The 27650-nt window shown below is 36.2% G+C and overlaps 1 protein-coding gene and 1 long non-coding RNA gene across 2 annotated transcripts in view; one reads left to right on the forward strand and one right to left on the reverse strand.

The window, feature by feature from the left end:
• The window catches only part of LOC111501843 (protein amalgam), a 335770-nt gene that overhangs the window by 271947 nt on the left and 36173 nt on the right, over positions 1–27650 (reverse strand). The gene's annotated exons all lie outside the window — the stretch shown is intronic.
• Positions 603–2992, forward strand: LOC141481059 (uncharacterized). Its single transcript, XR_012464727.1, has 2 exons — positions 603–1040; positions 2314–2992. It is a non-coding gene; the product is annotated as an uncharacterized lncRNA (long non-coding RNA).

Below are 27650 nucleotides of genomic sequence, written 5' to 3' on the forward strand. Positions count from 1 at the left end.
TCTGATCTTCCATATTTTAGGTGTGCTAAATGTTCCTTATATCTCATTTTGATAGATCTTTTTGTCTGTCCATAATATTTTGCATTACTCTTCACATTTAACTTCGTAAATACCAGGCTTTTCTGAATTCTTGACTTTGTCCTTTGGATTTCCTAAAAGGCTATTTGGTGTATACCTTCTTTCAAACATTACCTTCATACCTAGTTCTTTGAAAATATTTCCAAAGTTCTTCGGATAGTGGTGGTGTGGAACTGAGACATGGTATGGAACTGAGATATATAACGAGATTTCGTTCATTCTTAGATCTAACTGAATTAATGGTTGACATTATGAGGCAGAATATTGATTTTTGCTTCTCATTCTTGTCATTCTTTGACGACAGTGATTCATAAAAGAAAGAAATGAGTTTTCAATAATAATTCAACCTTTAATTATGCCACGCCTTGAGAGGTGCATAACATCTATCAAATATTGTTAAATCCATGGCCTCTTTAAATCAGAGATATCCTTAAAAACTGACAAATATATTCAGTACTCGAAAAGTTCATAACACTTATATATTTCATGGAAAAACACAAATAAACTTATTTAATACACTGCCCTATAGTTACTAATTTATGTTCCTTATTCATAATTACTTTCAGTAAGATCTATAACCGTGAAATTGATCAGAGTAATAGTGAACATGAACATTAAATTTGTGTATAGTGAGAAAATAACAACTTTATGAATCTGGACATTATTCAAAACCCAATCAGAATTAATTTCAGTAATAGCGATACAGTTCAAAAGATGAAGATATATTCTTTGCTGGGTTATCGAAAAGTGAACTTATCATCCCAAATGGCCCAGTACTAATGATTTTAATGATATTCTTCTTATTGAGCAAACAAACTTATCTCTACCCAATATCAGTAATAAAAGTAATGACAAATAATCAATTAATTATCAACTCGGTTCACAACGCCAGTAACATTATCTAACTTTACGGAGTCACCAGCAATAAATTTCAAACGCAATTCCGGAACACTCCGCTTAGGGTAAGTCATTACACTCTGTATATCTCTATGGAATAATTATTATGTGTGGCCTTATACGTTACTATTACTGTGAGTCGCTAGAAAGTGTAAACAACAAATTAAAAGCTTTAATTCATCAATTAAGTATGACATACTGCACTTAGGAATGTATTTCAGTACTACAGTCAAGTGCACAATGAAATGAATTTCAATATTTCCATTTCTGAAACAGGTGTTTCATATGTGAGGCACTTTCTATATTTCAATTTTTTTATCCGACTACAATTACCATTAATTTGCATCGTGTTATGTATCTGGATTTCTGATAATTATCTATAAAATATAGTTTTTCATTATCTCCTGGATGCTTTATGAATTAGTTCTACAGTTTGACCTGTGTGACAGCTATTTTCCGAGAGCAGGTTCGGCTACAGCTGATTTGTCGGTTAGTACAAGTCGGAATTTTTCTTGCGTACGGGTACTTCTTTTCGTGGTTCCAATGTAGACCGACCGGGGTGAACTGGATTCCTTGTGGCTACGGTTATACCCCAGATTCCTTCTAGCTGTGGGTCGGTCCACATTGTAGCTGTCAGCAATCAACTGTTGGAGAAGTCTTGAATGTTGAACAGCAGAGAAGACCAAAACTGTACAAGTACACAAATCACTTTGTAAATAGGATTAGTTTGATTTTCCTCTTGAAGATGATTACTTGGTGTTAAAATAACGGTTTGGAGTTGGAAAAGACTCCAGTAATATTCATTACTATATACACCATATTCGAAAAAACTCTAAAAAAGCAATTGACTTCATTTTTTTGATAAATTTGGAATAATTTCAGAAAGCAACATGGTTTCAGAGAAGGTGTTTCCACCCAAGACGCGATACTAAAATTGACCTCCAAAATACCTTCAGCTCTAGACAAAAGCCAGCCTGCTCTCTGCGTCTTTCTTAACTTATCTAAGGCATTCGATACGGTCAGCCATAACCTACTAATCGAAACACTCAAAAATTCAGGTATTAGTGGTAAAGCTCTAGACTTGTTCAGAAGCTATCTCTCAAATATATCGCAAAAAGTCAAATTGAAGAATATCCATAGCAAACCCGAAACAGTAACGTATAGTGTACCTCAAGGAACCATACTAGGTCCAATCCTGTTTAACATTTATTTAAATGATTGTTCAATTGTTCAATTTGTAATTAATTCGCAATGTGGTGGATGAATTTGAGTCCACTGGTTCAGTAAATGATCGACCAACACCAACAAAATATTGTCGGTATCTGTGAGAGTATGCAGGAGAATCCGAGGCAGCCGATTTGGCATCACTTACAAGAACTTGATGTTTCGCAGGCGACAACTTGGAGGATTTTGCGTCATGACTTGGGTCTGCACCCTAATTTTCATCGAAAAATCATCTTCAGCGATGAGGCACATTTTTGGATGAATGGGTACGTAAACAAACAAAGTTGTCGAATTTGGGACGATACCAATCCACATGAGATCCATGAAAAATTCAATGTTTGTTGAGGATTTTGAGCTGGCGGCATCATCGGTCCATATTTCTTTGGGAACTACGTTGGCCAGACCATCACTGTCAATGGCGGGCACTATAAGTCGATGATTACCAACTTCTTTTGGTCTTAATTGGATGATCTAGACACCAACGAGATATGGTTTCAACATGATGGTGCTAAGTGCCACACAGCTCATGTCACATTCGATATTCTGCACGAGCGATTTGAAGCCATGGTCATCTCAAGTGTAGGTAACTTGAACTGGCCATCGATATGGTCCGATTTGACCCCGTTAGATTTTTTTCTTGTGAAGGTGTATGCGAATAAGCCACGTACCACAGGGGTCCTCAAGCCAATATAACACATGACATCGGTCAAATTCAGCCTGAGTATGTGCCAGAGTCGTGGAATAATCAATAGGTGTTTTAAACGAATACAAAATGTCTATGATATCTCACAAACACTTTGTTTTATTTAAATTCAAAGATAGAAAGCGCTCAATCCTATACTTGATTGATGTTGGATACGTAGTTTCCTGGATATTTCGTCCGCGTTGTTATACACTTGACTACTTTGGTAGATTGTCGGGATACGAATTTGACAAGTTGACTTGAAATAATATCAATATCAGAATCAGTAAAATGAAAAATGAAAACTGAATTGAAAGTACTTATTACAGATTTCATTTTGGATGAATAGAAACGACATTCAAATTCCATTATATTCGTTTCACTATGTTCACTGAAATCTCAGATCCTCTCCGAGTAAAATGCTAATTTAGCACATGACAAGCCACATCCGTTACACTTCCTTGCCTTCTGGAAACCGGCTGCAAAGCGCTGAAATGTACTGAAAGGCCAAAACATTCAGTCTGAATATCAAAATGCCGGAATAAATCGGATGAGTCTTCAATCAACATATCCTGTAACCGCATCAATGCACTTGTTTGCAGCTCGCGAGCACATGCTCCGATTTCATGAATCGAGCCTTTGTATGAACATTGGTGAGAGCAGTTTGTTTGTTTTTGTGTCATTAAAAATATTTAATTACCACCCAGCGTAAATACGCCTGTAATGATTCGAACCGAGCTCATTTTCAATATCATTAAATAGGAATATTATTGATGAGAGAAATACGGTAATGGAAGTTTATTTTTTCACTAATCCATCAGTCACTAGCTTTGAATTGGTCCTATGGAAGGTAATCCACTGTAAAAAAAATACTTAAACTGAGGTGAACGCGAGCGGGCTACATACATTTGATTAGCGATTTTTTTATTATTTTGTGTTGGTAAACTCGTTCCGAAGATATGGTCACAGTTTCAGCTATTTTCCATGTATATCTTGTTGGTGAGAGGCATAAAAGTGTGCGTGGTTGGTGATTTTCTGCTATTTTCCGCTACCTGCTATCTACTAACATTCTAGTTAGGGTTTCTTTGAAGGTGGTTGACAATGAAACTAGTTAGCTTCGATATTGTATCCGTGTTCACAAGTGTACCACTTGAGGAATTCGTAAGCTACATAGAGGATATCTTTCCACAAGGTATCAACTTCTCTCGACAGTCACTAACGACAACTCATTTTCAATGGAATAAAACCTTTTACGAACAAGTTGATGGAGTCGCCATGGGCACTCCACTTAGCCCAGTAGTGGCAAATTCCTACATGGAAAAATTTGGAGAAAGAGCCATTCAAACTTCAGAAAAGCGATCGAAGCACTTTTTGAGGTATGTAGATGACAATCTCATTGTTTGGAGTCATGGAAAAGACGAACTTCAGAATTTCCCAAATTATCTGAATAGCCTACATCCAAAAATCCTGTTCAACATGGAATTAAAAGAAAACCTCCAAACTCCATTCACTGATGTTATAGTTATCAAGAAAAATAATCAACTGGACCATAAAGTATACAGGAAGAAAACACACACCAATCGATACCTACATAACACAACACAACAAAAAAATATTTTTTGAATGTTTCCTACACTAAATTAGTCAATTTCTACTAATTTTGGGGTGATAAAAAAGAAAATAACAATGAAAAATTTTTATTAGCTCTGGTTTTTGAGATACACAGTACTTAATCTTAAAGAGTATACTATAAGTCAAAACTGAAAGTACATAAAACAATACTGTTATGTTTCTTTTAGAATATTTTAAGTACAAAATTAATAAAAAAAACATCATTCTTAGTGTTTTGACAAATAAAAGAAGTTTGTACCACCAAATTTCAATTGAGTCCATCCGATTCATTGTGAGATCGCTGTCGTTTAGCTTGTCTTTTATAAAACACTTCTGGAGCATCCCTACACACAGACCAGCAGTAGTCTGCAAGCATTGCTTCATTCCAACGGCCCTGATATCTCTGTTCCATTAAGGCAATGTCTTGATGGAATCTTTCTCCATGTTCGTCACTCACAGCTCCACAGTTTTGTGGGAAGAAATTAAGATGAGAGTGAAGAAAATGAATTTTTAAGGACATGTTGCATCCAAGTTGGTGGTAAGCTTGAAGAAGCTCTTTAACCAATGCTGTGAAGTTATCATCTCTTTTGTTACCTAAAAACCCATGTACAACCCCCTTAAAGGCTTCCCAGGCTCTTTTTTCATTTCCTGTTAAAATCATGTCAAAAACAGGATCATTTATGATTTCACGGATTTGAGGCCCAATAAAGATGCCTTCCTTGACTTTAGCATCACTCAACCTGGGAAACTTTGCTCTCAAGTACTTAAAAGCTTGTCCTTCCTGGTCCATGGCCTTCACAAAGTTTTTCATTAGTCCCAACTTAATATGTAATGGGGGAAGGAGAACATCCGTAGGATCTACAAGAGGCTCGTAAACTACATTTTTCTCATTAGGGTTTAGGTCTCGTGTAGGCCAGTTCATTTTTTTATAATGAGATTTTCTATCCCGACTGTCCCACAGACAAAAAAAAACAACAGTACTTGGTGAACCCAAATTGCATTCCTAGGAGTATAGCAATGACTTTCAGATCACCACAGATGTGCCACTTGTGTTGTTCATATTTGATTGATTGGAGAAGTGTTTTCATATTTATATACGTTTCCTTCATGTGAACTGCATGACCTATAGGAATAGAGGGTAGCTGATTTCCATTATGCAGAAGTACAGCTTTTAAGCTTAGTTTTGAAGAGTCTATAAACAGTCTCCATTCAGATGGAGTGTGATCCAAATTCAAGCAGTCCATCACACCATTAACATCAGAATAAACTACGAGGTTTTCTTTTTTCTCAAAAAAAGGAAGCAAATCTTTTTGACGCTGTCTGTACTGAGATATTTTCACATCATGTTTTAGAAGATTCCACTGTTGTAGTCTTGACCCTAACAGCTCAGCCTTTTCCTTAGACAAGCGAAGATCTCTTATAAGGTCACTCAACTCTGCTTGACTAATTCTGTGCGGATCACTAGACCTATCGCTTACCTCAAAATCAGGGTCATAGGATGTAGAAGGATGGGTTGCTCCTTCTAAACAGTCTTCATCACCTTCCTCTAAAATTTCATAGTTTTGGGGTGGAGAAGGGACTGGCAAATTGTCTGAGTGTGGTACAGGCCGAAGAGCAGATGGGAGATTAGGGTATTTAACCGTTTCTCTTTTCTTCATAGATAAACCTTGCTTAATGGGAGGAGTTAAGCAGAAATAACAGTCGTTTGTATGATTGGTAGGCTCACGCCAAACCATAGGTACTGCAAAACCCGGTTTTTATTTTTCAGCCACTCTCGCAATATGACGGAACAAGAATTACAACATATATGAGGAGCCCATAATTTATCTTGGTCCCCAACTTTCACACCAAAATAATGTTCATAGGCTGTCTTAACGATAGGTGTCATTTTACGTTTCTGAGCCTTACATGTTATTTCACCACATATATAGCAAAAGCTATCGACAGAATTCACACACTTTCGAGGCATTTCAGATCAGCACTTAAATTAATTTAAAAATCAACTTCACACGATAATTTCAATAGCAACCACGTGCGTACAATTGACAAACTCACATAGGTTATGTTTACTACTTAAGAACAGCTGATGATGGGGGTGTTATGTAAACAAACATGTGTACCAACTGTTGGTGATGAAATATTTCATTTGTTGAAAACTCAATATACATATATATAATATAATGATACTATATCTTGAAAACTAGAGCTAATATATAATTTTTATGGTCACTTTCGGTTTTAACACGTGGAAATACATTAAAATCATCTAATTTCAACCCCGAAACAAAAACTTTGTTGTGTTGTGTAATGGATCCAACCATGATCCAAAACAGAAACGAACCGTCATCAACACCCTAGTGAACAGATCTTTGAGGATATGTGAAGAAAGGTACGTCGACGACGAAATGAAACACATAACAAATGTGTTACAAACAAACGGCTACAACAGAAAAGACATAATCCACGCTACACGTCCAAAAGAAGAGAAAAGAAACAGCAGTGAAGATCAACCCCAAGACACTGTCTATCTGCCATACATATGCCATATCACCAAACGAATCGGGAAAATTCTAAAAAAGGAGAAAATTAACACCCTCTTGAAACCAACTAAGAAACTGTCTGAGTATCTGTCCGACGGGAAACACAAGATCCTTCTCGAAAATACCGAAAGACTCACAACCGCGAATCATTATTCAACAAGAAATACACAAACATTAAAAGAACTTAAACAGAAAGGAAGAAAGAACATATCTACCTAAGATCGTGCACACAGCTTTGAAAAGCGCCAAGAGAATTCAAAATATAAATTAATTATTGTTTCTGTTCCGAATATTGTTTGAGGTATAACATAACATGTGTCGCGGATTTGTAAACCTTTAACAGTGAAAATCAAAAAGTAAACTTTATTGATGAGTGACGCCAAAATTTTCTGATGAATATGAATTTTGCTATGTACGACTGTAAAAAAATAAGCTTAGGTATTTGTTTTCGACAGCATTGTTGATCGTTATCTTGATGCTTGTTGATGAAAGTTTTGAGAACCTATCTCCTTTTTTGACAGCTACGATGTCCAAACCATATTAGTCCGTGTCCAACTGAAAAAACGAGCTATAAGTATACCTTTCCTTCAATAATGATTCCATTGTTGTAATATTAGTGTTTTCTTGTTCTATACTACTTTGTTGGAATCAGAATGGTTATTTCATATGCTTGGGTACTAGTTTTGTCAAATATGGAAAATAATCATGAAATAATTCAAACTCATTTAAGTAAAGACATGAATTGAACGATGTTTCAACCTCAACTTCAATATTCTAAAACAAACACACTCAGTATTCAGAATTCCATCTTTTAATATTCCAAGTTTATAGACATCAAAATTGATATAATCATATGATATAGACATATAAAACAATCTCCAAACCGGATCAAAGTTGCAATGTACAAATCTTCATAAATATTGAGGGAGGTCAAGATCATCAAAAGACAGTATTGAGAAATTCATTCATTCAGTATTGATCTTCAGAAAAGATTCTAGCAATGCAGCACATCTTCGTTTCTTCGATCCTACTGGGTGGCAGTATAATGTAAGTTTCTCGTGATTTATTATATTTTTCATCAACATTTTTAGTAAATGTAAAGAAATGAACTTTAAACGTTCAAGCCAGTGTCGAACATATCTGCACAGTAGGTTGAATGGACTCACGCCAGTCAGTCAGAAAACAACTACTCCCCTGGCTAATATCACGAAGGGCGTTGGATTATATCCGACAGGCGTCAGTGCAGGAATCTTCACAGAAAATTCCCTGCATATGCAATTGGCAATACAACTGAAAGAGTCGACCTTCAATTTTGGAACGGGCACACTTGCAGACCGGTTTCGGGCTCATTAGCCACTCATTGGTGCAAGATAGTGGCCATCATCGACCTAAAGTCAATGATGATATTCCATAATTGAAAATCGCTGACGATCATCTTGATTTCATCCAGGATTTGGAGACCAGCTCCCCTACCCTTTTGGCTGATCATTGGCCTTGAGATGGACCAATGGGTACATGACTGATGGATGACGGTATGAAGTCCTTAGACATCAGTGCCGCCCTTCACGGGATACCCCTACCTGGCTGGGGTAATTGAAAATCGGAATTCTTTCAGAGTATTTCATTCCTCTTCCTGAGTTGGAGCGAACAACAAAATATCACTCCATCTAGTGAACGAGGTACTAACCAACTGCATATCCGTAATTTGCTCGATTTCTCTGAATAAGGAAGAAACACTTTATTATTAGTCAGTGAGCTATGCTTGAAGACTGGCAGTAAACAAATCTAAAGAAATGAACTTTAAACGTTCAAGCCAGTCTCGAATATACGTACACAGTAGGTTGAACGGACTGACGCCTATCTGTGAAGATTCCATTCAACCTACCGTATCGGTATATTCCAGACTGGTTTGAACGTTTAAAGTTCATTTCTTTAGATTTGTATACTACCAGTCTTCAAGCATAGCTCACTGTCTAATAAGAACCATTTTTAGTGTAAGTTTGTTCCTGAAGTATTTTCCCCATTTCGTTACAATAAATATTCAATTAAGTTTTTAAATGAGTTCTTTCATTATTTTGGATAAATGATAAATGGGTGAAACAGCGAATAAAATCCTCTCGTTAATAAGCCAAGCGAGTACTGAGTTGCGATAGTAAACACTTGAAAATTATAATTTCAAAAAACTCATAACTACCAATTTGAGTCTCCTCAGTTTTGAAAAACAGTCTTTCCAATCATATCCTACAGTCGATGTATATCAAAACAAAATAATATATATTTCTGAATTGAAACATCAAAAAGGAGCCTCGACAAACCAGTATAATTGTCATTTCTGTAGTTATTTATGTTTCATAATTTTCATGAGCATATATTTTCGAATCACCGCTAAAAATATCTCTTGTAGACTTGAAATAAGAGGAAACTATTTTTGTTCTGTGAAAGTGAAGCAATCTTGAAGTATTTTGTAGATGAATTGCAGAAGCAAGTTCAAATGAATTGGCAATGAATGTACCAAATTTATCTCAACAATTAAATATACAGCGGTTCTCAAAAGTGGCGGACAAGTTTTATAAAATCATTGAGAAAAACAATTCAACATCATTTGGTTATGTAATATGTAACACCCTACCCTTCCATCCTTAAGAAGTTGCAAATTCAACTTCGAAATTTTCAGTTGAAAAGTACTTTCTATGATGACTTAGTTGCTATATTTTTTATACTAAATATAACAAAAATCAATTAAGGTATAAATGACGAATATATTTATCAAAATTCATTCATTGAATCAAGTTGCCGTTGCACTTGTTGAAAGTCTACTATTTCCACCCCTTTAACGTCTCAATACTTAAAAATTATATTAAAATTAAAAGAAATTCATGAAAGACACAATATGGAGAGATTAAATAGACCCAAGCATGTGGTTTGTGGCTCATTCGCATACACCTGCCACTTAAGACAACTCCACAGGAAAATGTCTAACGGGGTCAAATCGGACGTTCTTTGTGGCCACTTCATATCACCTCCACGTGAGATGACCGTACACTCAAATCACTCGTGCAGAATATCCAATGTGCTATGAGCCGTGTGGCACGTAGTGTCATCCTGTTGAAACCACATGTCGTTGGTATCAAGATCATCCAATTCAGGCCAAAATAAGTTGGTAATCATCGGCCTATAGTGCTTACAGTTGACATTAATGGCCTGGTCAACATCGTTCTCAAAGATATATGGATCGATGACACCGCCAGCCCAAAATCCACACCAACAGTAACTTTTCCGAAATGCATTGTACGCTCTTGGATCTCATGTGGATTGACACCGTCTCAAACTCTACAATTTTGTTTGTTCAAATACCCATTTATCCATAAATTGGCCTCATCGCTCAAGATGATTTTTCAATGAAAGTTAGGATCAGTTGCCAACTGCTCCAGAGACCATTCAGCAAACCCACGTCATTATCTATGGTCGTTTACCTTCAGTTACTGGGTCACTTGAATTTTTTACGAGTGAAGTCCCAAGTCACGACTGAAAATTTGCCAAGTTGTGGTCTGCGAAAGGTCGATTTCTTGTGAGCGACGCGAAATCGGCTGCCTCGAATTCTCCTGCACACTCTCACAGACAACGGCTATGTTTTCGGCAGAACTTGCGTTTCGTTGACGTACGGATATTTGTCAATCGTTTACTGAATCAGTGGACTCAAATTTGTCCACGATCATGTCGAACGTACAAGCCACGCATTGAGTTTTCAGGAGTGTTCTGTTCATACGAAACGTAAGTTAACAACGAATAACGATGGATTGGAGATTTATTTTTCTTTCAGCTCCTACAAAAAATGTGGCTTGGTTTGAAATACAGAGTAATTTCGAAAAATACCGTTTGTTCTTCAATGACTTATCTTAAAATTTAAGAACCGAATCAATCTACAAATATGCCAGGAGGAAATTATTTTCTTGGGTTTCTTTATGATAATGAACGTATTGTGTTTTTGTGAAAATCACACGTTTCTTTGGGACGCACCGTATCTGTTTACTATTAAAATTATTGTATGGATTTCGACGTACTTGTGTATGATTTCTACTTACCTATTTATCAAAAATACACAGCTCATTGGTACTGAACTTACCTAAAACAGAAAAGAAATTATTATAGTCAATGAAAAATAAATTCAAAATATTTCAGTCTGATTTATACATATTAATGTCTCAAATCGTCAATTTCGAAACTGGAAGAGAATATGCACGCGGCTTCTTCAGAATTCCTTTTGAATAAGTGTTCCTCCTTGCGGATAACTTCAACATTGAACCGTTTGTTATTTTGGTGAGTCTAGACAAACTTAGCTGTTTTAGACTTGCAAAATGTTTTTCTAATGTTCCGTATGTACTGACGGTATTTGTAGATACTGTTGTAAATCATGCCCGAAAGAAAATAACACCGACCGCCACTGGTAACCATAAACCAAACGTGACGTAGCTAAGAGCGCGCGAATGCACGATGATTCCCCGCCACTCGAGAAGTAGCGAGAATAATGCTAGCGACTTCGACCGATTTTCGGCGAAATTTCTACGGCATTCGATTGCGATTTTTAAACGCTAGTTGTGAGCATATCGACACAGTCAAGTGGAAGCTACAGTGCGGTACGCGATTTATTTTTTATTTGGTTCATAACAAAGCTACAGCTTTAGAACATGTCACAAAATATCATCAAATTAACATATGCCAAAAGTTAAATATAAAATCTTCAGAAGATACAGTGCAATAAAAATAATAATAATATATTACATACATACAATCGTGAAAGGCATCTTTGCTCTATGGTCCAGGAAGTGAATGGAAAAAGTCATTAATACCATATAGGGGATTTTTCGTAAGTAATGTCTTTAACTGTTTTTTGAATTTACTATAGTTCAGAGAACGTACTGTGAGAGGTAGGGCATTGTACATTATCAATAGTATCCATTGGTTGATTAGTTGTTTAACTTTTCTTATAGCAAATACTGCACTATTCAGTCTATTGCAAATTGTATATATATGTATGTTCCATAATAACCTGACATCTATATCTACACACAGAAATTTAGTGTGCAGCATGTCTAGGTCGTTTTCTACATTGTAGAATGGTCTGGATTCGAAAATGAGACTCTTGGTTTTTTTTTATTGAGCCTGTTTGTCAAGAACCAGGTTTTTGCTTGTTCCATAACTTCCCCAAGGATTGTAGCCGGACACTCCCTTTCATTGATACTGATGCCAAAAGTAGTGTCATCAGCATACATAATTCTCTCGATATTTGAGGTGAACATATTTGGCAAATCGTTTATATGAATAATAAAGAGAAGGGGGCCCAATATTGATCCCTGAGAATCCTAGTAAAGCGATAGACATTCAAATAATAGTTAAATTTTTAGTTGAAGTGTTTGTTGTATTTAAAGTTAAATAAAGTTAAGTTTGATTATTCAGTGGAATCAATTATTGGTGAAACCACGGGGAAAAACGTAACATTTGGTGTCGGAAGTGTAATAATTGACTGAAATTTTACTGTTTCATGGTGAAAACAAGGAGAGTCAATTACAGCGGAATGGAAAAGCTTGACAAGATGTTCGAAGCTTTGCAAGCGAGCCCAGCAGAGAATGAAAAGCGCAGAAGAGAATAAGCTGAACGCAGAAAAAAGGAATAACGATTACGCCGAAACGAAGATCGTGAATTACTACTACCAGAATATTCTGGAAAAACAGAGAGGAATATCTTAAATTATTGGTGAATATTCAGGAGACACAAGAAAAAGACAATAAGATGTATCTTCATTTATTTGAAGATTTGAATTCTTCCCAAGTGAGTAAAGAAGAGGTACAGGAATTGATTCGGGAAGAATTTGAAAAAGTATTTCAGGGAACAAAGGAGGGATTGGAACAAATAGTCGATGAGAAGTTTGATGGGGTTTGATAGGAAACTTGAACAGGAGCTTGAAGGAGTCCGAAGGAAATTTGAAAAGAAGCTTGAAGGAGTCAAAAAAAATTGAAGAGGTTTTCCGGAAACATCGCAAAGGAAAGAGTCACGGAAACGCAGATAGCCTCTCAAGAAGACCATACCTGACATTCGGATGTAAATTTTGCCAACGCCAAGAAGACAAAGATATTCAGCCACCAGAACAAGAACTTCCCACCAGACATGGTAAGGTAGCGGACAGACTCCTTTATGCACAGCTCTGATAGGAAAATGAACCTCCCGACTCTTCAGGTTCCCTCTGACCCGGAGGGTAGCAACCTGTGAGGATCCTTTGTCCAGGGATACGGGAAGACAATTTGAGGAATCACCTGACCATGGTATGGTCGTTAACAGCCTCTGAAGGGGACACTACCTTCCTGACGAGGCAAGATATCATCGTAACGCAGAAGGAGGATCCCGTCTTGAAAACTTGAATGACCATAAGATGAACTAGAGTTAGCAATTTCAGTCCCAAAAAATGAATGATGAGGTGAAAATAAGATTGGGAGGTGAATTTATAATCCAAGCCAGTTCAACTCAATCGAAATTCAACTCAATTGAAATTTGTCACGATTACATGATTGAAAGATCCTTTGTTAATTGAAAAAGTCTGATTCTGAGTGCCCCAGAACTTTGTGAATGAATACTGACATTTTCAAAAAATGTTCTTCAAATCCCGACTTAAGTAATTTTCCCCTCAAATACAAAAATTCAGCAACACGATGTGATTTGTATCAGCTTATTGGTGACTCGTAACGAATCAGAGATGAATCTACATCAGAAATCAGAAACGGTGAGATATTTTGGACACTCAGTGGAAAGCTAACCACTCATTTTATTTCCGTGCTTATCGTGACTGGGTAATTCTGCATGAAATGAATAACAGATTCAGTTCAAGATTATTCTGTGATACGGACTTCATTAATTTGTTAACAACGTTTTTATGCAAATTATAGTGATATATTTCGACACGTTCAGTTATTGTTTACTAATTAATGATTTGCATGAAGAATTAGGTGGAAGCATGAATCAGATGTACACAATCAGTAAAGAAATCGATGAGAATGTAGATGAATCGAATTGTATTGCATCTGATTACCAATTAGAAATTATGATTTTGCATGTGGAGTATGATATCACTCATTCCCAATTCACTTCAAGATGTCCCTTGTGGACAACTGAAAGTTTACTGATATCAGATGTTCAATTCTCATATAATAGTTTGTGAATATTTATAGTTGCAACATATTACGACTGTTTTTAATAATCATAGTCATGAATTCGAAAATCGAAAACGTTACATTGTTTTTCCTTCTTATTCCAAATAAGAACATTTGAATCTTGAGAAAAGGACAGTTTTTTGTCAGTTCTCTACCAACTGGACCAACTAGACGTTGGCATGGCATAAAGTATCACTCAGAATATGGTCGCATATGTTTCTAGGCAAGTTTATATCTCCGTCTATTTGTGCCAGAACCTGAAGGTGTTTTGATCCATCTGTGAACCAACTGTTATCTGCTTATCATTTCCTACTCTCGGAGGATTCAATCCTCCCTGTTCGGGAACAGGACTGTATAATGCTAGGCTCTGCAAAAGCCTCTTTTGTGGAATCAGTAAAAGATTTCCATGCTCGCGATGTAGTGTCTTTGGCAGACTTTCAAGTGAACTCTCCAAGTCAGTTATTCATCAAGGATAATACCTAGCTACCACATAGATACCACACCTATATTGCAAAAGGCATAACTTGATGGAAAGTGGAGTCATATCATCCACCTTTCTCTTCCTATCACTACTGAAGGGCAGACATTTGCTCCCTATGACATCAACTGTGAACAATGTCCAGCCATCTTTGAAGGATACTGCCGATTGCTCTTCCGCTAGCATAAGCTTGCAGATTTACTTCTCTTCTGTCAAGAACGTCAAGCAGACTATCCATCAGGACTGACCAGGAAAGAAGGCATAGTTCCCACCTTGAGGGAGTCCCCCATGCTGTTACGTTTTCGAATATAGCGTAGATCCAGCGACTTTTGGTCGATCCTGTGCCTTTTTTCTGCAAAGGACGATCCTATATATTTAGGTGGTACATTTTCAAATGCTCCTTCCATGTTTTTTGTTATGCTTCACTCAGTCTTTTTCAGTACATACCCTAAATCTTGCAACAACAACATTTGAGAGGAAACAAAGATTTTTGGCTTTCTACTTATCCATCTATATGAAAAAATTGTCGGAAACTTCCAAAGGAAGAAAGTAATTGATTTTAAAATGAAGATTGATTGAGATTGATTGGTTGAGAAGTAGAAAGCCAGAAAGTTTTTTCCCAAAAACTAATATTTTCTAAAACGTATACCTCTTCCAATTTAAAAAAAATGCCTAACGATTTCAAAATACTCTCTGTATAGAGGGTTCGTGTGAAAACAAAAAATATATTAACAGTAAACCTATTATATGCTGGGGGAGATATAGGTCATCTGGAATGTGACGTTTTGTTTTGTACAAATAATGGGTGTGTTGAACGGCGAGTTTAGTAGTGCGGCACGAAACCATAGGCGCATATTGAATTTTTATCGAGTAGAACTCACATAATATCTTTGAAAAATTAGAATTTACCAATATAATACCAACAACAGTATCATTTCCCAACCAAAACATTTTTCTCGTTCACTTTAACACGATTTAATAATAATATAACTGTGGCACCCCCAGAAACCGGATGCACAAGGTCACCCATTTATTTTATATGGATGATTTCGAACTTTATGCCTCTATAGAGAAGGATCTGCATCAGTCCTTGAGGGTCGTGAAAGAGTACATGCATGCTATCGGTATGAAATTCAGGATAGACAAATGTGCAAGGGTTCATCTCAAAAGAGGACTTTGCGGGGACTACGGAGAGGATGCGCAGCTCATAGATGGAAGCATCCTACACCATCTGGATGCTGGAAAGACGTATACTTACCTCGGGGTGGTACAATGCCACTCACAAGAGGTAACAGCAGTGAAGAACTCCCTCCGCGGCAAGTATCAGCACAAACTTCGACAGATCTGCTCATCGGAACTGTGGGGGAGGAACAAAGTTGCTGCAACAGATATGCTTACCGTTCCAATCTTACTCTACTCATTTGGAGTAGTGAAGTGGACTCGGGAGGAGCTGTATCAACTCAACGTGAAGACCCGTAAAATGATGTATCTCTATAGGAATTTGCATCCCAAATCGTCCGTTCCACGGTTGTACTCCCCTCGATAACAGGAAGGCCGAGGATTTTTGAGTTTGGAGTGTCTACATGACATAATGGTACTGGATATAGCCTGTGAAGTTGTCAGGAGTTCAGACCCCCTCCTCTGCATGAGATAGCAGGAATTGGAGCATTTCTCTTTAGGGCAGCTACACGAGCAGCTGATGAACTCTGTTCAGTTTTCGACACTGAACGAGGTGACCACAACTGTCACCGAGTTGGAACCCGTTCAGCAAAAAGTTCATATAGAAGCCGCGGAGATCACCTCACTTCTGTGGAAACACAAGAATAAGCCAATGCATGGGGTCTTCTTCAATAGCATTTGAGACCTTGGCTTATCAAAGCGCCTGAATTTCGCTTTCCTCAGGTCGAATTAATTCAATCAATAAATATAGAATAATAAACATGTATGCTCACAGAAGCAAGGGGTTGCTTGTGCGTGAGTGAGAAAAAGTAAGTTGATATTTATTTAGTAAGCATGATATAGAAACATATGTAAACGGTAAAATAGATGAATATATTGACAACACTTATAATTAAAATATATACAGTAAAAGCGAAAATAACGATAACACTTATAACTAAAATATATACGGTAATAATGAGGAGTCATATTCGAGAAATTTGCGTCAGAATCGGGGTATTTTGTCGAAAGCGGAAACTTCACTATTCAATTTGAGTATTGAAAACACTAAAATAAATTTCATCATCATATATTCAGATTAGAGTATGGAATAATATATGATTTACAAAAGTTATGTTTTCATTAAATTTTGTTGTAGACTTTTTTTTATATTTTTTATTTTTTTTTTTATAATATAACTCATTTATTGAATAAGAAATTACAAAAATGAGAAGTTGAAAAAAATTACAAAATTGAAGAAAATGTTTGAATGAGTTAATGCTGTTAATCAATTTGAGTTCTGGAGGAAAATGATTGTACAATTTATGACCTAAAAAGCTTGTACATCGTTGTCCAATATTTTTTTCACATTTGGAAATTTGCACAGTTGTATTTTTTTTTCGAGTAGGATAACTATGATCGATGGCTTTCAGTTCAATTTTAGATTTGTGTATGTTCATAATAACGTTTTGGCAGTATAATTGTCTTATATCTAGTATTGTACTCAAAAGAAAGAGTTCGTTACTGGAAAAGGTAATTTTTTTTTGTAAATAATTCTCAGAATCCATTTTTGCAATACATTCACCTTTTCCAGATGACAATCAAGTACTCCACCCCAACCCATTATTCCATATGTCAATTGGGATCGGATTAATAAGTAATAGACAGTTTTCAAGTGATGTATATCCAAAAACTGTGTTAAGCATCTGAAACTACCAATAAGACCTCTAATATTTTTTGTTATATAATTAGTATGTTTATCCCAGCGTAAGTGCCTATCTATTATGATTCCGAGATACTTGACAGACTCTGCTTCTGGTATTGTTGTACTTTTATCGACATACAGACTTCCCAGTTGAGGTAAATTTTTAATGTAGGATGTGAATGGAAGATAACGGGTTTTATCTATATTGAGCGTCAATTTATTGAACTGAAACCATTTTTTGATTAACTCAAAATCGGTTTCGGCCATGACTTTCACATCTTCCCAGCAACGCGCTGCATATACTATCGTTGTGTCATCAGCAAAGCTGGGAACTGTTCCCCTTATATTCATAGACAATAAACTGTGAATATACAAAGTGAATAATATTGGTCCTAACACAGTTCCTTGCGGAACTCCACACGTGATAGTTCTCACCTCACTGATGACTCCATTTACGCATACCTGTTGATGTCGATCAGTCAAATAACTCTTCAAGAGATCATGTACCTTTCCTCTAATGCCATACGAATATAATTTATTTAGTAGAATTTCATGATTTACGGTGTCGAACGCTTTAAAGAGGTCCACAAAAATACATAAAGCTGGTTTTTTCTTATCCATTGCTTCATATAATAGTTTTGTGGAGGCATATATAGCATCTTCAGTGGATTTGCCTTCTCCGAATCCGTATTGATGACTTGAGATGATTTTGTGCGCATTTATGAAGCATAAAATTCTACTTTTTAGCATTTTTTCTATTATTTCAGACAGAGTTGAAATTAATGATATCAGTCTGTAGTTACTAACTTCTGATTCACTACCTCCCTTATGTATTGGTTTAATGATTTTGGAAAATAGGCAGAATCAAAACATTTTTTTATTATGTAATAAAATGTAGCAACAATGAGATCCCCAATTTGTTTGAGAGTTTCAGCTCTCAATCCATCAATTCCAGGGGATTTCTTTAGGTTTGAGACTATTAATGGTATCGATCATCTCTTTATGGGTTGGTGAAAACAAACACATTGTGTGACTCAAAAGAGAAATTTTGTCTTGGAACTCAGTAGGGTTCTCGATTTTACTAGCATAATCTTCACCCATATTACTAAAATATTTATTAAACTCATCTGCCATTATTTTATCATCACATATACTATTGTACATACATATGGCACAGTGCAAAAGAAATGCGGGGAAGGAAAATAAATGGGCAACCCTACAGAAGATCAAGTATGTGCTTAGGGAATAAGAAGGGGAGATAAATTGAATCTAAAGTTAATAATGATAGTACATACGAAGAATATAAAATATCTGAATGAACAATAAGTCTATAGTTGATAAAAGTAATATGTATATGATACAATATTAATTATTTATAAGAAATATAAAAATACAAATATGCTCCACCATGTTCTGTAATATGTATGTGCTTTAGAGCCGGTCAAAAAACCCGGAAAATAGATTTCGCACAGTCGTGAATGTTTACATTCTTCGAATAATAACGGATGTTGAATGCTTGTGCAAACGCGGCCTATAATAGGTGTATTCAAGAGTGTCTAGTTGTCAAGGGTGTTCCCGCAAAGCATATCATGTTCATCAAATTCTCGAAATCCTTGACCTTCGAGATTCTGTTGTATGATTCATGAGAACAATAACAATCTCATCCATATTGAAATCCTCCAGTGGCTATGTCATAGTCAACAAAGGCCGGCGTATCTATCAATAATGTTGCTTGACATCCGAGATAAAGCCGTTTCCCGTTTGTTACTCATGCCAGCTAATTCTAAATCAGAGGAATCCCTTTCTCCGTTGTCCCTCATTTGCTAAGATAAATCGCCCTTGCCGTTTCGGACAAGTGCCCTTCTATTCAGCATACAACTGTTTTAATTAACTTTTCCAGAAATGACGTACACATTAATTCCACCATGAAGTTCGGTCTCGGCTGTTCTGAGAAACAGCTTATTAACGGGGTGATAGAAAATGAGTAATCAAGGGTTATATCCCGAGTGCACCAAATTTCATCGGTCAAAATCTGTAATGTCCATAATTTTTTAAAGAAAAGCTAAGCAAATGACTTGACGAAAATTACGAAACGAAATTACTTTTCAAAATTGTGGGATTGCACGCATTTTGATCGATTGGCTCATCGTAACTAATCACTGCCCTAAACGCGTCCTGTTGTAGAGGATCCACTTTTTATCACACGTGATGATCCAATCCAAAAAGAATCATTTCAGTTGCGCAAATGCGAAAAAAAACAAACATCTAAAGGTGAAAATTTCTGTCTATCGTTCAAATCGTGGGACGCCCACTATTCGAGCTTTCTGACCTTTCCAATACGTTTTGAACCATCAAAAACCGCATGGGAGCTGACCCCTAGTACTTCCGCCATCCCAAACACCGTATGTGTTCCAAAAATCTTATAAAATTATTAACAAACCCAAATATAAGTATTCGTTTCCTGATTACTTTGAAAAAACAACCAACCACGAGAACACATTGTCGAAGGGAAATTCAAGGGTGGGGTTTTCTTCATCAATATATTCCTCACGCGCCTAACTTCTTTCATCTAGATTTCTAGTCCAAGGGCACTTCGTTCATTATCTTATTGATTTCCCCGATGAGGTGGCGGATTGTCAAGATTTCCACTCGGTCACGCAGCGAAGAAAGAAAACAGACACCTATGAAAAACAAGTAGGACGATCGATGCTATTCGAGACGCAATCAATTTGAATGTGTGACAAACGTCTGGAACATTTGATAAAGGGATGGAATCTTTTCCATTAGAATGATTTCAAGAGGTCATCCATGAAAGGGGTGGTGGAGCTAATTAAGGTAAAACATATTTATCAATGAAAACGAAATAAAAATTTCAATTACTTTGAGAACTACTTATTCCAATGATGACGTTGAATTATGTCAAAAACATTTCATTTCAATTTCTATACAGATTCTTCAACCTAATTACATGAGCTAGAGTTCACATACTTTACATATACACTTACTGAGACACCATTCAACTAGCAACGAAACATTCATTAGAAGAGAACCGAAAAGTCAAATTTTATAGTGAGGAATTCCGGGATGAAATGTACACTTTCATAGCCCCAGAAAAAATGAGATGAGAAAAATGAGCAAATAGGTCATGGAAGAAGAGAAGCAAGTATGAACCCATCAAAGAATAAAGACCAACATGTGGCCAGTCTATCAACATCTTTTGGGCAGAATATTGACGAGGAAAGCCTTATCAAGAACGATAGGACCATAACAAGTCAAACTCCTGAAGCCTCCAACAATCGATGGTTAATCATTGTAACCTTGTTTCATCAACAGTCGAAAGCAGTGGCAGTCAATTAACACTAAAAGTTAGACGTAAGAGGAATAAACATAAGACTACTACTGGCACTGCGAGTTTAGGCACTACAGATATTTTATAACATTCTGGACGGTCGATTAATCAATCAATATGCTTTATTGTCAGAAGATTAGTATCTTATTGACAAAGTCTTGTAAAAAAATTAAATGCATGTCATAAAATATATAAAATACAAACATAGCAATTTAACAAAAATATATTAAGAAGACATATGAGTTTAGTTGAACATTGAAAAATCAAGTAGAATTTACAGGTTATCATGGTAGAATTCATGGATCGAATAATAAGCTTTTTTGATTAAAAGATCTTTAACTGTATTTCGGAATTTTTTGATATCTGTGCTATTTTTTAGAATGGTAGTAAGGTGATTATACACTTTAATACTATCATAAATCAGAGAATGCTGAGTCAAGGTGAATTTTGGAATAGGTAAGTAAAGAATATGGTTTTGTCTGGTGTTGTTACAATTTGTTCCGGGAGTGAACATGCTAGTTTTATTTTTATGAATTAAGCACACTGTTTCCATTATGTATAAACAGGTGACAGTTAATATTTTGTGGCTGATGAATAAAGACTTGCAGTGATCTCTCGGCTTGGACTTTGTAAGGTATTTCAAAGACCTCTTCTATAGCTTAAATATCGTATTATATAACTTTAAAGTACAATGGCCCCAGAAAGCTATTCCATAGCGAATATGAGTAAACCATTCTAGCTGTAGTGTACCGTAGTTTATTTGATATCACTCTAATAGCATAACATCAACTAGATACTTTTTTTCTCAAATGGGATATATGTTCTTCGAAATTTAATTAATTTTTTTTTTGGGTATGCCTAGGAATTTATTGTGTTGTTTGTTTTCTTTGTAGTGGTTATCCAAATCTAAATCGTCTAGTATACATTCAAAAGTAACTAGTTTTGTTTTGTTTACTTTGAAGCACAAGGAGTTCGCGTTACACCAGGCTTTAATTTGTTGAATATCTATTTTTATCATATTTGATACCTGATTGATTTCTTCATTACTCCATATAATAGTAATATAGTCGGCAAATACAGTAAATTGTCCCGCGATGTTAATGGTTCTCAGGTCATTTAAGTATATTAAAAACAACATTGGTCCTAAAACAGATCCCTGAGGTACTCCATGTTTCATGTCACTGAGATCAGACTGTCCACTTGATGTTTTCACCAACTGTCGAGATCAAAAAGTCAAAAAAATCACCAAAGGATTGTAAAAGTTCTGGAAATGTGATATGGGCAACAATATTTGAAGCGAGTGTACGAGAGCCAACTATGGAGCTATCGACAACCATATGAGACCTCGTAGGTCGTATGGCAGGTATCGAATTCTAACGGAACTGGATCAAGAAATGTTTCGAATAGAACGACGCTCAGGGGAATAAGTTTTAGCGAGGAATCAATGCTGAACAGATCTGTAAACTCCAAATTGAGTTCATCGGTTAAGAAAATGCGACTGATGCCACCAACTGTGAAAAAACCGGAGCATACAAATTGATTGTTGGAAACTACAGATTTCCTGAAACCTGACAAAAAGTAGCGAAAGGACACGAGAGCATAACGGTGAATACAGATCAATGTGCCATAGCCCATTGAGAGGAAATAACAACGGACATTACAAAGATGCTAAGGCATCAGGAAAACAAGAAATAATCAGTACTTTGTGGCGTGTGGCGGCTTACTAAAAAATATACTCCCAAATAAATTAATTAATATTTTCTCAATAAATCAAAGAGACGCTACTCAATTCTATCTGCTCGAATCAAAACTTATTCCTCAATCAAATTGAAAGGGGTACAATTTTAGGCGAAATTAATTTTTGCCAAAGAAAGGTTTTGGCTGTTTACTTCTCCATCTTCATACAAAAAAATATGGGAATTTTCCAAATGAAAGAAGAAATCAATTGATTTGAAAATAAGCTCTTTACAAAAATTGGCAGAACATGCAAAGAAGTAACTTTGAGACACAAACGGGAAGAGAAAGACTTCTCGAAACAAACAACTACTTCCATAATATGAATATTGAATTATATAAAAAAAAACATTGAATAAAATAATTAAAAATAATCGAATATCCCTGTATCTCTGGAACGAATATTATCATCAATGCAATCATGCCGTACTAATTCACCCTTTGGGTTAATTCATTTCTCGAAACTCTTAATTAAATTATTTTTAGTAGGCAGTTATTCTGGCCATTTGGTGCCCCTATATGTCCATAACCGAAATTTACTGTTATGCTCTTGATTTCGATGTGAATGCCGAATGACTTGGAGACATTTTGATGGCTATTGAATTGGGGCAGTTGTTGACGCAACTGTACTAGGTCATTAAAATTTTTGATTTTATGTTGAAGAACATGGGTGGCGGTATGTGAAAGTTGGAAGAATAAATCGTAATAAACAAAAAACATATGTGTTTTTTCACTTTCGACTTTTGATCCATTGTAAAAGACTACCATCAGAAATTCATTCTCCTATATAAGTTCGATATTATTCGATTTTTCGGTATTACTTGAATACTTTGGATATTTCATTTTTGTATAAAAACTTTTCCAATGAAGTAGCAGCAGCACAACAAAAATGACGTTTTCTTCATGATTACCTCAATGAAAAAAGGGGAAAACTCTATAACTAATCCGTCGGATATGCCGATATATAAAATGATAATTATAACTGGTAAATCTAAAAATGGAAAACTTCAAAGGTGCTACTCATTTTATCCTGTTTGTTTGAGTCATCTCCTGGTCACAGAGAAGACTAAATATAACTGATAATAAAACCACACCAGCCGGGCAGAATCAGAATCACTGTTATGTCCTCTTTTGGTTTCCTTTTTGAAGTAGCTGTGTCGGTTCACCTTGTTCAAGCCTACTTTGCAATAAAATGAAAGGAATGTGATAGATGAAGCAACAAAATAAGCGTGTGTCACATGAAAGTCCATACAGAGATAATTTCAAGTATAATCTGTAGAGTGTCATAATGTAACGCCTTCTAGCCTATACTGCGTATAGTTAATTTGCAAATAACCCTCATCTGCTAAACCCCGGAATTTCTGATGATTTTTTTTCTGGAGGGCAATTCTTCGATATAACATGGTATACGCTCTCCTTTTAAGGAACTTAAACATTTTGCAGATCGGAGCAAAGCACGTGTTCTTCAGTTTCGAAGACAGAGAAAGCAGTATCGTCTCTGTCCTTCGCGAGGACATCAAGTTTCTTATTTCCTTCAAGTCCTTCATGACCAGGCACCAACATCGAGATTTCTCTCTGTCAGCTGCCTTGGAGAGGTTTGAAGGTCCCAAGTCAGTTTCAGAGCTGATTGGCTGCCTGATAAAATATAGAATCTTTCACCACCGGTGTCTCGAAATTGTACAGAAGTGCTTAATGCGTGTGTGTTTCAACGTGGATTCCAGTGAGGTCAGATCCAGAAACTTAATGTGCCCATACATATGTCCTGCTTTTCTGTTAGGTGATTGATACATCCTTAAATCATTTAATACTGCTTCTTTAATAATGAATATATGCCACAGTTGAAGATTCGGTAGGTGTGGGGTATATAGCTTTTGTGATTCTCAAAAAGGCGAGTCACTGAGTCTTCTGTAACTCATTTTTCTTGATAAGGCACAGATAACCGCACAGATTTTTCAAGCGACCAGTATATCATTATTGATTACTTCTGTTGGACTAGAGAGAATCTCAGTTTTTGACCAATAATCCCGCCCAAGTATTTCATTCTTTCGGAAAAATTGCATGTAAAATTATTACTCTAGATGTCTCTTGGTAAATGAAACAAGTACTGGCTCCTCGCTATTCCCTGATATTCGATGATTGAGTCTTCTATCGATCCCATAGATGGCAACTTCGTGAAGGGAGATATTACCACCTTAACAGTACTGTTTTATTTAGATTGTCATTGAATCCTTCCTTTGTAGAACAGCTTTTGATTGAACTCGGAGCCACTTTTGAAATGACCTCATCAAGTTTTTCAATCATAATGACAACAAGATCATAGGCATCTTGGAGACCTGCTCAGGCTGCTTTGCCATTTGTCGACAACCAGCTATTCTAGAAGAGGCCACGGAATGGAGTTTGAGTCTAAAACATTTCCTGTATCCAATCCGATCAGTATGGAATGAGTTTTGCTCTCGATGGATTCGTGTAAAGTATTATCAAAAGTCTCCACAGTATCAATGAAGCAACAAAGAACCATTTTTGAACAGACTTTTCAATGTCTTCAACAAAGCATTGTAGAGCATTTATTGTGAATTCAACTGATAGACGAATTGTTTTTTTATAATGCGGTTCATCTGCAACATAATCGCTTTTCGTTTCGTAATTTGTGATATTCAATATCTTTCGATGGGAAGAGGCGAAGCTAAGGAAGCGATAAGACTCAGGTTTTTCCAATGTATGAACACCACATATTCCTTCATATCATTGGAATAAAGAGTGCTACATCTGACCTGCCGGTTGAAGCTGATGAAGGCGAAACTACGTTTACTTTCTAAAAGTTCATTACCCTAAGGCTTATAACACACGAGCGTTTAACACGCTGCGTGCAGAACGCCGCGTGACCTCTGCTGTAATGGATAGTTCATATTTGAATTGAAATAAATACACAAGCGTTGAGCATGCTCATATCCGCTCGCCGAATGGAAAATGATGCATGCGGCGTGTTGAACGCTCGTCTATTATGGGCCTAACCGCTATGACGAGAATTTGAAGACAAAGGTGGTTGCTTCACAGACACGCAGTATGTGATATAACAGTTGGGCTGAAAAGTTCATAAACTTACATAGAAAAAGAAGTTTTTGGTAAAATTTGATTTTATTATTCAATGTAGTTGTCTTTCATAGTATGATTTGTCTTTAGCCTCAAAATAGGTCTCAGTTTCGACGATTACCTCTTCATCGATGCTGAATTTCTTTCCAACGAGCATTCTATTGAGATCTGAGAACAAGATTAGGTCGCAGAGTGCCAGATCTGGAGAATACGGTGGATGCGAGGGCAATTTGGAGCCCACTTCATCGTTTTCATTGATTGTGCTTTGAGCTTTCACATACCCAAATATACAAGCACGATATGGTTAACACGTTCGTTTGTTATCTTCAGAGCCTCAGCTGTCTCATTAAACTTCACTTAACGGTCATCCAAAAGTATTTTGTGGATTTTTTTATATTTTCGTCGGCAACAACCTCTTTGGGACATCCACTACATGCATCATCCTCTGTGCTCGTTTCACCTCGTCTAAACTTAGCAAACCTCCTCTCAACGATTGATTTTCCTCTTGTATATTCCGAATAATGTTTACCTATCAAAGTCTTGGCCTCGCCAAAAAGCAATGCTTTATCAGCACACGAAATTTCTTTTCAACCATTTTCTCCAAACTAACTAAAGTTGCTTCACTCGAAATGTTCCATCACCAACAGCTGTGAAATTTGTGCACGTGTCTTTTGAAGGTTAAGGTTAACTGAAAATCATATGGATTCAATACTAGTAGCGACATCTGTGTGGTATCATCCGAACTTTTCAGCCGACCTATTATAATATTGTAAGAAAAGAAATGGGATAACTTATAAAAATTATGACAAACGCTGGACAATCCATTAAAAATGCATCTTTGAGATTTCATGACTATATAATTCATTCTGATCTGTGTAAATTTCACTCTTAATAATGCTGAACTGTAATATTGGAAATTATTTTTCGCAGAAACATGAGGATCTACGGAATCGAACACAGATATAAGAGGATGCTACAGGTTGTGCCATCCCTATGGATCGTAACTCCATCCGAGGTTCTTGATTCACCAAATTCAATTACCACTATAGATTTTATGCCTTGTTAATTTTGGATTACTTCGGCGAACGCCAATGAAAAGGCGTTTCTTGTACATATATTCAGTCGTTTTATATTAGTAACCCCAGAACTGCTACTCCCATCCCCTAGACTCCGTAATTTAATTACGGGAATGCCAATTTATTACTCGTTTGGGAATGGTATGTATGGAATAGATCGGCGATGGCCCATATTTATCTAATGAAAAATGTTAGTACTTTCCATGATAATAATAATAATCCGAGCAAAAGTGCCCGTTCAAAATGAGCAATTTTATTTTATATGTTTTGGATTCAAGATACCTTGATGATTTCCACATTTTGATAAAAAAATCGAACTTCCAGATTCTCAGTAACTACAAAAAATAGGGTAGAGCCATAGTACAATAATAATAATATAACAAAAAATTTAATATACGAGGTATGTTCAGAAAGTAACGGGATTTTCCAATCTCAGGTGTAAAATTCATATGTCATTATGTTGCTGTAGTCTGTAGTCTTACAGCTGTCTGTAGCTGTCCTGACGGTTAGACGTGTTTTGTATCAAATTTTACGATAAAAATACAAAAGTTGAAACGAATTACGAATTTTCTTTAAACATGTTCGGCTAACCTTCGAGAAAAATATAATTCTACTATTGAACCACCACGAGAGTCAAGAATTACTCAGCTTAAGATTAGTCTAGCAAGAATAACGTAACACTCTCAGCCCTTGGCCTTAAATACTACTCATAAAACGCCGATCTCTTAATGATGTAGCCGTTCACAACCTACTGTAAACATTTTGAGAGGAAGATGAGTTATTTGCAAATGATGCATCCTGGCAGAATAAATCAGTATGATGTAGCCAG

Source organism: Leptinotarsa decemlineata, unplaced genomic scaffold (assembly GCF_025532065.1).
Source record: "Leptinotarsa decemlineata unplaced genomic scaffold, Ldec_3_MD MMD2_tig00000035_RagTag_RagTag, whole genome shotgun sequence".
Taxonomy (NCBI): domain Eukaryota; kingdom Metazoa; phylum Arthropoda; class Insecta; order Coleoptera; family Chrysomelidae; genus Leptinotarsa; species Leptinotarsa decemlineata.